Source organism: Macrotis lagotis, chromosome 1 (assembly GCF_037893015.1).
Source record: "Macrotis lagotis isolate mMagLag1 chromosome 1, bilby.v1.9.chrom.fasta, whole genome shotgun sequence".
Classification (NCBI taxonomy): Eukaryota; Metazoa; Chordata; class Mammalia; order Peramelemorphia; family Peramelidae; genus Macrotis; species Macrotis lagotis.
Window position 1 is genome coordinate 912,492,195 of NC_133658.1, and position 13,260 is coordinate 912,505,454.

At 37.5% G+C, this 13,260-nt stretch overlaps 1 long non-coding RNA gene across 1 annotated transcript; it reads right to left on the minus strand.

Annotated features, from left to right (window-relative positions):
* Nucleotides 1-7,938: 7,938 nt before the first annotated feature.
* On the minus strand, nt 7,939-13,142 carry LOC141509798 (uncharacterized). Its single transcript, XR_012474703.1, has 3 exons — nt 12,113-13,142; nt 9,409-9,599; nt 7,939-8,442 (listed from the first exon to the last, which is right to left on the minus strand). It is a non-coding gene; the product is annotated as an uncharacterized LOC141509798 (long non-coding RNA).
* Nucleotides 13,143-13,260: the final 118 nt, after the last annotated feature.

Here is a 13,260-nt window from a genome sequence, read left to right on the forward strand (position 1 = left end):
ATTTTTCCACCGTTGCCATTGCTGATCGCAACTCCCTCCTTTCATATTTCTCCACTACCATGAACTATATTTTCTCTCTCCTTTCACTCTGACTCTGCTGTAGGGTAGCTGAGTGGCACAGCAGACAGACCTCTGGCCCTGGGGCCAAGAGGCCCTGAGCCCCCATACCACCCCTTAGGCCCAGCATCCACCTGGCCCTGTGGTCCCGGACAGGCCATCCAATCCCAGCCCTTTGCAAGAAATAAAAAAAGAAAATGTGTTATATCTGACCACTCTCCCCCCATGGTCCATCCTCTCCTCCATCACTCACATCCCCACCCCTTCCCCCTGTCCCCTGCCCTCTGCTTGTTGACCTTCCAGGAGAAGTTTTTAACCTGTTCATGTTGTGATATTTCATAGTAAAAATCCTGAGAAGTTTTAACATCTCAGAGAAAGCATGCAAATAAATTTGTCTTTCATTGTTCTCCTCAAATTCCTATGTTTATGTGGTTCCCTCACATCCCATTGACATCAGTTAGAAACTGAGAAACCAATTTTTAAACTTGGAAATATAGCATAAGACTTAGATATCTCCTAGTCTTAAAATCAAGGTTAATGGATATATAATACAACAGTATAACAATATAATAAAGGAATGAGTAACTATTTACAATGTATGCAATGAGTAACTATTTACAATTATGAGAAAGATAACATCCAGCAATTTCTACCCATCTCTGCTCTTGCTGATTCAATTTTGTAAATAATTCAACTTTTCAGCTCCTTCAGAATAGCAGCCAAAAGATCTCTCCAGAATTCCTTTCATGTTTTTTCACTATGTAAAAGTTAAATTCAGTTGGCAGCAAAGTTCTCTTGGGTCTTGCTGTATCCCATTTCATCTCTCTGTAGCTATCAAAGTTAATAGTACAAGTCTCTCAAGAGTTTAGTGTCAGGACTTCTGGAGCCAAGATGATGGCGTGAAGCTAACAAGCTCCCAGAACCTTTTCCTACCAAAGATACATGAAGCCTCTATTCTGACACTAACACTACAGGTCCCACCAAGAAAAAGAGAAGATTCAAAGAAGTTTTCAACTGCAGACATCGTGAAGGATCTTTATTGAGGGTCTGTCTCTTTGGGGGAAAGGGGGAAGAAAAGTCCAGGAAGAGGGATAATAGGGAAAGTCAGCAAGAACTTTTAGCTACAGTGCAATCCAGGTCTCAATAGCTCAATAATAACAGAGGTCCCAGGAGCTGGATAGCAAGCCAGCAGGGAGGATCCCAACCCTAAACAAAGTCTGAACCCAGAAACACCAGGATAGAAGACAGGACAGGGTCAAGTCAGAATCTAGACATGGGGGGGGGGGGATCTCTGCAAAGGCAAGGCCTGACTGCATAAGGCAACATCTTGGCCAATAACAAACCAGGGATCAGACCACAGCCCCAGCAAAATAAAAACTTTTGATCTAGACTCCATAAATCCCAGAAGCAGAACTACAACCACAAAGATGGGCAAAAAAGCTAAAAAAGCACTCACTATAGAAAAATACTTCACAGATAAAGATGACAGCAATGCCATGTCTGAAGAAGAAAGCTATGAAACATCACTTACAGGAGAAGTATCAAAATAGAATACAAAAGCTCATTAGAGGGCTTAAAAAAGAATGAAAAAACCACAGAAGAGAGGAAGAAGAAAAATGGAAAAAAAGAAATGAAAGCCATGTAGGAAAATTGTGAAAAGTTGACCAGAGAATTCAACACCTTTAAAAAAGGAAACACAAAAAGAAATCGAAGAAAATAAAATCCTATAAACTAGAATTGAACAGTTAGGAAACAATGAATCTACAAGACTATAAGATTTCATCAAACAAAATGAAGACTGAAAAAGTGGAAGAAAATGTAAAGTATCTTTTGGGGAAAAAGAATGACCTGGAAAACAGATGCAGGAGAGACGATCTATGAATCACTGGACAACTAGAAAGCCCAGACCAATAGAAGAACCTGGAAAACATGCAGGAAATTATAAGGGAAAACTCCCCCAATCTACTAGAACAAGATAACAATATGTCAGTTGAAAGAATCCACAGAACCCCTCCAGAAAAAAGATCCCAGGATAAAAACTCCAAAGGCAGTAATAGTCAAATTCCAGAACCCTCAAATAAAGAGAAAATATTGCAAACAGCAAAAATAAAACAATTTAAATAAAAAGGAAACACAATCAGACTAATATAGGACCTATCAGCCTCAACACTGAAGGATCAGAAGAACTGGAATAACATATTTTGGCGAGCTAAGGATTTGATATTACAACCCAGAATGAACTACCCTGCAAAATTCGGCATATATTGTCAGGGAAAAAGTTGGATGTTCAACGAAATATAGGACTTCCAGAATTTGCTTACCCAAAGACCAGAACTGAACAGAGAATTCAATCGCCAAATACACCGAAGAGTTACACAAAAAAGGTAAATAAATGAAAAAGGGAACTGAAAAAACAAAACTGCTTTAAACAAATGTTGGTCCCTAAAAGGGAAGATATAACAATTTTACCTCATTAGAACTTTACTTCTCTAAGGATAATTAGAGGGTAGAATATAATTGAAGAGAATGAACCTAAGGGATATTGGTCTTGTCTCTTAATTGAAGAGGTCCAGGATCATATCATTATGATTGAGATGAAAAGCCCTGAGGAAACAAAAAAGCAGGAGGGTTAACTTCAATTTAAGCATCTCATTACACTCCCACTGGCTTTAATCACAAGGTGCAAAGCACCTTGTCTAATGAGGGCATCATAAAATGCAAACACCTGAGACAGTGTCTCTATTACTTTACAAATCATTTGTGAAATTCTCAGTGAGACCTCAGAGCCTCCCAGCACTTAGAGATCTTCAAGATACTTTCAGTTAATTAGATCAGGATGCTTCACTTAACAAGAGATTAAGTACCCTGGGTAGGTGGGTAGGTAGGGGGTAAAATGGGAGAGACAAAGGGCCTTGGCTCACTTAACAAGGTATTAAGTACCTTAAGTGGGAGGTGGAGAGGTAAAGTGGGAAAGAAAATAGGTGGGGAGGGGGGAGGAGGAAGGGTATTTAATAGATTTAGCCCAGTGAGGGAATAAAATATATTCCCACTTAGGTTTAAAAATCTAACAATCTGCAGGGAAGGGGGGGCCTGGGAAAGGGGAAGATAGAAAAGAAGGGACTGATTAAAGGGAAGAGAAAGTATAAATGAAAATAAACTGAAATTTAAATTTGAAAAGATAAATCAAAGGGGAAAGGTAGCAAAATTTTGGTGAAGAGGAATAAGAGAAAAGGAAAGAGATAAATATAAATGGAGAAAGATAGCATAGAGGGAAATACAGAATTAATAATCTTAACTGTAAATGTGAATGTGATGAACTATCCCATAAAACAGAAGTAGATAGCAGAATGGATTAAAAACCAGAATCCTACAACATGTTGTTTACAAGAAACACATTTGAAGCAGAAAGATACACACAGGGTAAAGGTAAAAGGTTGGAGCAAAATATCTTATGCCTCAGCTGAAGTAAAAAAAAAAAATTCTGGGGTAGGGATTCTAATTCAGAAAAGGAAAAGCAAAAATCAACCTCATTTAAAGGGATATGGAAGGAAACTACATCTTCTTAAAAGACACCATTGGAAATGAAGCTATATCATTACTAAACATGTATGTACCTAGTGGGAGAGCTTCCAAATTTTTACAAGAAAAGTTGAGTGAATTACAAGGAGAAATAGATAGCAAAACTTTAATAATGGGGGACCTCAACCTCCCTCTCTCAGAACTAGATAAATCTAACAAAATAAACAAGAAGTAAGAAGGTGGATGAAATCTTAGAAAACAGATATGCTAGACCTCTGAAGAAAATTTAATGGGGACAGAAAAGAATATACCATTTCCTCTGCAGTACATGGTACCTTTACCAAAATTGACCATGTATTAGGGTACTTAAAATCAAATGTAGAAAGGCAGAAATAATAAATATGCACTACTCAGTTAAATGCAATAAAAATTACATGTCATAAAGGGTCAGGAAAAGACAAACCAAGAACTAATTGGAAATTAAATAACTTTATCTTAAATAATGGGTGGATCAAACAGCAAATAATAGAAATAATAACTATATCCAAGAAAATGATAATAATGAGACATCATACTAAAATGTATGTGATGCAGCCAAGGCAGTTTTGAGGGGAAACTTTATATCTCTAACTGCCCATGTGAATAAAATAGAGAAAGAGGAGATCAATGAATCGGATATGCAACTAAAACAGCTAGAAAAAGGACAAATTAAAGATCTCTAATTAAATAGCAAACTAGAAATTCTGAAAAGCAAGGGAGAGATTAATAAAAATAGAAAGCAAAAAACTCATTCATTTCATAAATAAATCTAAGAGCTGGTTTTATGAAAAAGCCAATAAAATAGACAAACCTCTGGTTAATCTGATTTAAAAAAAGAGAAAGAAGATAACCAAATAACCAGTATCAAAAATGCAAGGGTATATTAACCACCAATGAAGAGGAAATTAAAGAGATAATTCTGAGCTACTTTGCCAAACTATATGCCAATAAATTAGAAAACTTGAGTGAAATAGATGCATAATTACAAAAATACAAACTGCCCAGATTAACAGAAATAACTCCATTTCAGAAAAAGAACTCCCTAAGAAAAAGTCTCCAGATCCAGATGGATTTATAAGTGAATTCTACCAAATATTTAAGGAACAATTAATTCCTATTCTACATAAACTTTTTTTTTAAAAAATAGGAGAGTAGGGAGTTCTACCAAACTCCTTTTATGATACCAACATGGTGCTGATAACTAAACTAGGAAAAACCAAAATAGACAAAGAAAGTTATAGACCAATCTCCCTAATGAATATTGATGCAAAAAATCCAAATAAAATTTTAGCAATGAGACTATAACAAGTTATTACTAAGTTAACACACCATGATCAAGTTGGATTTATATTAGGCAGGCAGGGATGGTTCAACATTAGGAAAACACTCACATAATTAATCATATCAATAGTAAAACCAACAGAAACCATATGATTATCTCAGTAGATGCTGAAAAAAATCTTTGACAAAATACAACATCCATTCCTATTAAAATAATTAGAAAGTATAGGAATAAATGGAGTTTTTCTTGAAATAATAAATAGTATCTATCTAAAACCATCAACAAATATTATATTTAATGGGAATAAACTCAGAGTATTTCCAATAAATTCAGGGGTGAAACAAGGAGCTCACTATCACCATTACTATTCAATATAGTATTAGAAATGCTAGCAATAGTTATTAGAGAAGAAAAAGAAATTGAAGGAATCAGAACAGGCAGCAAATATGAAGCAAAACTTTCACTCTTTTCAGATGATATGATGGTACACCTAGAGAACCCAAGAAAAATCATCTAAAAAACTCCTTGAAACAAATTCACATAAATCATCAGCATATATGTGTATGTGTATACATATATATATATATATATATATGTATACACAAAACCCAAGAACAAGAGATAGAAAGAGAAATTCCATTTAAAATAACTAGATAACATTAAATACTTGGGAATCTACCTCTGAAGATAAATCCAGAAATTGTATAAACACAATTATAAAACTCTCCTCACCCAAATAAAGTCAGTTCTAAATAATTGGAAAAATTTCAATTGCTCATGGTTGGTTGGAGCTAATTATAATAAAAATGACAATTCTACCTAAATTAAATTACTTATTTAATACCATACCAATCAAACTACCAAATGAATACTTTATTGAGCTAGAAAAAATGGTAACAAAATCCATGTGGAATAACAAAAGGGCAGAAATAGCAAGGGAACTGATGAAAAAAAATGTAAAGGAAGGTGGCCTAGCTGTACCAGATCTAAAACTATACTATAAAGCAGCGGTCATCAAAACTGCCTGGTACTGGCTAAAAAAATAGAGTAATGGATCAGTGGATTTGGATAGGTTCAAAAGAAAACTCAGTAAATGACTACAGAAATCTACGATTGGACAAACCCAAAGACATCAGCCTCTGGGGTAAGAACTCATTATATGGCAAAAATTGTTGAGAAAACTGAAAAATAGTATGGCAAAAATTAGGCATAGATCCACATCTCACACCCTGTACCAAAATAAGATCAAAATGGATACAGGATTTAGACATAAAGAGTGATACCATAGATAAATTAATAAGCCAAAAAATAGTCTATCTGATCTATGGAAAAGGGATAAATTTGTGACCAAACAAGAATTAGAGCACATTATAAACTGCAAAGTGAATGATTTTGACTCTATTAAATTAAAAAAGTTTTGGACTAATAAAATCAATGCTATCAAAATTAGAAGAAAAGCAGAAAGTTGTGAAACAATTTTCACAACCAGGAGTTCTTATAAAAGTCTCATTTCTAAAATATATAGAGAATTGCATAAAATTTATAAGGTCACAAGTCATTCCTGAATTGATAAATGGTCAAAGGATATGAACATACAGTTTTCAAATGAAGAAATTAAAGCCATATAAAAGCATATGGAAAAATGCTCCAAAATCACTATTGATTAGAGAAATGCAAATTAAAACAACAATGAAGTATCATCTCACACTTATTACATTAGCCCAGATGAGAAAAAGAGAAGATGATCAGTGTTGGAGAGATTGTGGGAAGATTGGGACATTGATGCATTGCTGGTGGAGTTGTGAATGGATCCAACCTTTCTAGAGAGCAATATGGAACTATGCCCAAAGAACAATAAAACTGTTCATACCCTTTGACCCAGCAATTCTAATTCTAGGATTATCCAGAAGAAATTGTAAAAAAAAAAAAAATGGAAAAAGTCCTACATGTTCCAAAATATTTAGAGCAGGCCTTTTTGGAGTGGACAAGAATTGGAAATTGAGGGGATGCCCATCAATTGGGAACAGCTAAACAAATTATGGTACATGAATACTATGAAATGTCATTGTTCTATAAGAAACAATAAATGGTTGGACTTTAGAGAAGCATGGAATGACTAATGGGATTTGATGCTGAGCAAAGGGAGTAGAGCCAAGAGAACAATGAACATATCAACAGCATATCAGATTACTCACTGGCATGGGGAAAGGGGAAGTAAGGAAGGGAGGTAGAAAATGTGGAACTCAAAAACTTACAAAAAAATGAATGTTGAAAATTAACTTTGCATGAAATTGGAAAAAATAAACTAACATTTAAATAAATAAATAAATATATACTTGTTTCCTCCTTGCCTTCCTTCTGAATCAGAGGGAGAAATGAGGAGTACTGCATTAAGCAAGCATTGATTGACGAAAGTTTTCCTATCTTGAGGGCAGGAGAGGTAGAAGAGCAGGAGAGGAGAGGAGAGAAGAGATGAAGAGGCCTGTCATAGCAGCCCTTCTCTGCCATCACCTCTGAATCTAAATAACTTCAATCACAGGGGTGACCATGGCTGGGTAGCCAAGAATTTCACTGAGGGCAACTGAAAGAGGTAGCAAGATCTCATGGGAATCAGTTTGAATACTGCTCCTGCTGCCACCACATCAGATGGGCTAAATTATATAAGATCATTGAAAGCCCTGTCCTTTTTTGCTGTTATCTGTCAATGATGAGGGGAGCTTTCCTATGTTTGTGTATGTGTGTGTGTATGTGTGTGTGCACATGTATGAGAGAGTGTGTGTGTGTGTATGAGAGAAAGACAGAGAGACAAACAGACCAACAGAAAGACAGACTTTCTCAGGTTATCCAACTTATAAGTATGTAGGGGTGAATTTGTTCTCTGGTATTTCTAGCTCCAGTCCAAGTGTTGTCTTATTCACTACAACACTTATAGAGAAAACAAGAATTTTAAACATCAGATATTTTTATTGAAAGCATATTATTAAACTGCTTCAAAACAAATATAAAACTGAATCCAAACCATTCATGAATCTCACTGCTAATGATATTATAAAATAATAATTGTCCTTCAGTTTTCAAAGGCCACATCGATCAAATTAATCATGACATGATTTGTACATTATATTTATTATAGAGAGAGATATGTTGTACAAAGATATCCTTCTCACTTGCCTTTTTCAGAACCTATCACCCTATGTTCTCATTTGATAGGAAACAGGTATTATGGTGATGGTCTGGATACCGTGTGAGTCCTTTGCCTTGAGTATGATTTCTCCTCCCATATCAGTTAGCCACCTCAGTGTTCTAGCAAAGTCTCAGGATGTGATGTCTGTCAACAAAACTGTGACACATGGTATATGAGGCACCAAGATGGTTGAGAAGAATGACAGGCAGGCAAATTCTGCTGGGAACCACAGGCTCAGCCTGCTGGGAACCACAAAAGAAGCTTGGCTAGTAAGAAGTTGGATTTAGTCCCCTCAGATGAAGTTGTCTTAATGGACCCTAGGAGTCAGGTTCAATAAAACCTTTGCCCTTAGGAGTCAAACCTAAAAGGTGGGATAATAATTTTTCATTTTCTTTTTTTTTTCAATTTTCAATTTTTCAATTTTTCAATTTTATGCCTGGAGCATTTGACTAGCTTAAGCCTGCTACTTGTTAATATTAACTTCACTTAACTAAAACCTGACTCATGGGATGAGAGTATTAAGGAAATCCCTGAGACTCTTAGTGGGTCCACAAAATCAAAATTATTTTCATAATAATACTATGACATGATTTGCCTATTAAAACATTCCTCCCCTTTTCAACTACATATCTGTGTGAGGCCAGATTTTCTTCATAAACTTCAACCAAAATAACATATAACAACTAATTGAAATAGATGAGAATCTAACTGGGGTCCATTAGGAAAAAGAGTTGAACATGGAGTCTGGAAGGTTTGAGTTTAAATTTGGTCTCAAGACACTTACTAGCTATATGACCCTAAGCAATTCACTTAACTGCTGTCTGCCTTAGTTTCCTCAACTATAAAGTGAGGATAATGAACATAACAACAGCATCGACCTCTCAGGATTGTTGTGAGGATCAATGAGAAAATATTTATAATGTGGTTAGCAGAATGCACTTAATTAATACTTGTTTCCTTCTTTCCTTCCAAGTGATACATTAAAGAGATTTGAAAAAAAACCTATGTAAAATATGTTCTTCTCAGTAATTTTTTTTGTTTTGGAAAATAAGTAATTTTCCATTAAAAATGTTGTGTTAGTGTGCAATATGTTTACTGCTCTTTCTAATGAATTAATGATTTTAATTTCTAATATAACAAACTGATAAATATTCATGTAAACTCTTTGGGATCCAAAAATTTTAAATGTAAAGAACTGTGACCCCTCCCCCCAAAGCTGGACTGTTGCTCTAAGTCACTTTCTGATTTCTTCTTTAGCTGAGATGTCTGATAATCACCTTTATCTGTGTAGTTTTTATCAAGTTTTTATTTAGTTTGCTTCACATACCTCCAAAATGTTCTGAATATCAAAGATTTTCAGTAGAACATTGCTTCAGGGGGCGGCTAGGTGGCGTAGTGGATAAAGCACTGGCCTTGGAGTCAGGAGTACCTGGGTTCAAATCCGGCCTCAGACACTTAATAATTACCTAGCTGTGTGGCCTTGGGCAAACCACTTAACCCCATCTGCCTTGCAAAAACCTAAAACAAAAAACAAAATAAAATAAAAACAGAACATTGCTTCAGCTCTTGATAAATGTGGGTCTAATTCTGTTATTTATTTTGTAATGCTGGGCAACTGCAACCTTAGAACTAAATGGTAATTTTCTGCACCATTTCTAAACTTGTAGCAGGAGAGGGGAGTTTCCACATGGGAGAGGAGAGGGATGGCAGAGAAAGTCCAGAGAGTCAAAAATGCAGACTGGGGAGGAATGAAGACAGGGAGAAAATGGAAGTACTGGGAATAACCAGACAATCAGAAGCTACCGGGTGGAAGGGCAGAGGATACTTTCAGTGTGGAAAGTATAGGGGCAATATAAACTTACTTTACTATAGCAGACAAAATCTGTAGAGCCAAAAGTGTACCCTGGAGTAGAATGAAGACATGTTGGGCTGCATGTACTCCTTAAAAAAATGGAGGTTCTAAGATCTTTTAGATATATTCAAAATGTATGTATGTGAACATACATATAGTATGTATTTCTGTATAAATTTATACATGTATAAATAGTGTGTGTGCATATGTGGATATATATATAATATTTACATATACATATTTTTGGAGAGATAATTGGATGTGACAGCTTGTTTTGCAACTTGTAATGGGTTTGTTCTTTGTTTTTTCTTCTTTCTCAATGTGGAAGACAGGGAAATGGGAGGGAGAGAATTCAGAGTAAAATTAAATAAATTTATTTTAAAAAAGAAAACAGACATGGGGGAAAAAAAGAGTTACTTGAAAACTGAGTTTTCCAGGATTGAATTCTAGTAAATACAAGTCAAATAATGTATTCTGCAATATAGTATTTGCAGAATGCACCTTTTGCTCATATCATTCTTGTGGTTCTGACTATGTTTGCTTTTTTGGGTTGGACCTTTCCTTTTTCTACTAACATTATTAACAGGCTATCCACTTGGCATCATATATTTGGATGAAGATTATCTGCTGTTCTGAATAGCATTGCTGAATATGAAAAATACTATTTCAGCACTCAGGGCAGATCCCATAGTGCCACATCAGCTTTTTTCAAGTATTCTTGATACATAATTTGGGGGTTTTGCTTTTGTTTTTGCTTTCAGAGACTTTACAAGTTTAAAGGCATGGCCTATGAAAGCTTCCACTAAATTACAATTACTGTGTAGCTTTATTGCCTGCCAATCTATTAGTCATTTTGTAGATTACCCAGAATCCACTGATTCTTTCCTGAGAAGGATCCTGCATGGAGAAGATTCCTGAAATTAGTCTATGATATTTTTGTGATATAGGAAATCTATGCTACATATATGTGTAATATCTCTGATTTAAGCATGGTTCTAAGTTATCTACTGGTAATCTTTATCCTTTCAAAAAATTTACACATTTTAAAAATTAACTGTTCAGAGGGTTAAGAGATCAGTTTTCAGACACTTTTCTCTATCTTCACTCTCAAGAAATTTTGAATGATCAATCAATTCTAGTAATTCTCATGGAATTGATTATTTTCTCGCAGAAGAAAGTGGGCAACAGTGTCTCATGCAGCTGATAGGTCAAAAAGAGTGATTGAGAGAAGGCAGTCAGAAGGTGACTACATCACTGGAAACTTTGGAGAGAATTTTTTAGGTTAAGTGTTGAAGCTGGAAGTCAGATTCTAAAGGGCTGAGGAGAGGAAATGGAGGCAAAATATATAAACTGTGAAAGGGAAAGTTTTTGTTTATTTTTCAGAACAGGAGGGCATATTTGAAGTCAGCAAGGAAGAAGCCATTAGAAAAGGAGAAATTCAGGATTAGAGAGTAGACAACCCTGCTGTAGAACACTGAAAAGGAGGTCAGTGTGAAGGGGCGTTTGACTTTTTGCAAGAAAAGCCACCTCATTATCAACATTTTTCCTTTGATGAGGGAACTCTGGATTTTGACCATGATATCATGAGGATTTTTTCCCTTTTCATATTTCTTTCATGAGGAAAGCAGTGATTATATCTTAAACCTATCCTCTGGCTCCTTTAGAGCCCTATGGAAGCTATGGGCAGGTGTCACCCAAGGAATACAAAGTGAATATCAGGTTATACATATGGGCAAGAACAGTTCAGGCTTGGGACTGACTAAGAGGTATAGGAGCACACAAATCAAAGCCAACCTAACCCTGCTGTTCCTTCTTTCCCCCTTCATATTTATTGATATCTTTTTAATTTAACTAACCTTCCTTTCCTAATACATTCTTCCCAAGAGAATCATTCCTTGTTCAAGAGAGAAATTGGTTCAACTAAACTAGCCTGCTTACCTATCATCAATGGAAGCTAAGATAAGGAATATCCCCCTTCTTTGTGAAGACTGCGGTAGTATGCCATTATAGTTAGCCTGGTTCCAACTAGGCCCTAGTTGTCACCCTCTTGTAGCCCCTAGGAACACTCTGAAGCACTCTTTTCCCCTTTCCAGCTCTGAAATCACAAGTAAATCAAGAGTTGCCATTGTGACTGGAAGAACTGTGTCAGTCTCTGCAGTCTCCCCTCACTATCCCTTACCTGCACTGTCCTGTCCAAGTCTCCCCACTGGACTCGGGTGGCCTGAGGCTGACCACTTGGCACAACCCTGCCTCTTTTAAATTCAATTCACTCGCAAGTCAAGATATTCCCTTCCTGAAGTCATTGGTCCTCCTTGAGAATGAAGGACAAACAGTGATCCCTGCGATTCCGCAAGTTAAAACACTTGCTGTCTCTCCCCATTAGAACGTAACCTCTTTGAGGGCAGGAATTGTCTTGCTCAGCATCCCCACGGATTAATTACAACCTTTACAGTCTCCAAGATTGAGGTTTTTGTCTTTCCTTCCCAAAGACCGGGACAAGAACATGAACTGGATTCTGAGGGAGGGGGTGCTCTGCCGTCCCCGGCCTCACTTTCTCTCCCAGGGACATCTGGGTCCAGTGGCCAGATATGAATCAGGAGGACTGGAGTCGGCCCTGGATGCCAGGCAGTCAAGGGTGAACCCAACTCCAAGGTCAGTGATCTAAACACTGAACCACCCGGCTGCCCTTCTCCAAGATGATATATCACACAGAAGATGTAGCCATGGTTTTAAAGCTTCTATCCCTAGAATTGAGTATTTAAAAGTTTTTTTTTTTGCAAGGCAATTGGGGTTAAGCGCCGTGCCCAAAGTCACACAGGGATTTGAACTCAGATCCTGAGCCACTTAGTTGCCCCTGTTAAAAAGCTTTTTCATCCATTCCAGTAAATTGAGGCCCCTGTCTGTGAAAAAGAGACATAAGGCACGGGCTCCATGCTCAAGTAAGTCAGAGGCTGGGCGTGGCAGCCCAGGGGCTCCGCCTAGGGGGACCCCCTGAGCCCCTCTCCCTGCGCATGCTCACACGCAAACCTCCGGCTAAGACTCCATTTCCCAGAAGGCCCTTGGAACCCGCCCGCGCCGCTCCACGCGCTTGAGTGTTGTCAGAGGATTCTGGGAGTCGTAGTCCGACAGCCTGGTGTAGCGGGATTGTCCTCCCCTTGCAGTGAGTAGTCTGACAGGTGAGTGGGGAGGCCCGGGCCGGAGCGGGAGGCGGCCGGGGTTCCCCCTTCCTCGCGCCTGCGCCCCGCGGGGACGGGGCCTCGCTGGGGCCGCTGCGCCGCGGAGCGCCCTCGGCCGGGCCGGCAGGTGGCGGGTGGAGGTGCCCGGGGG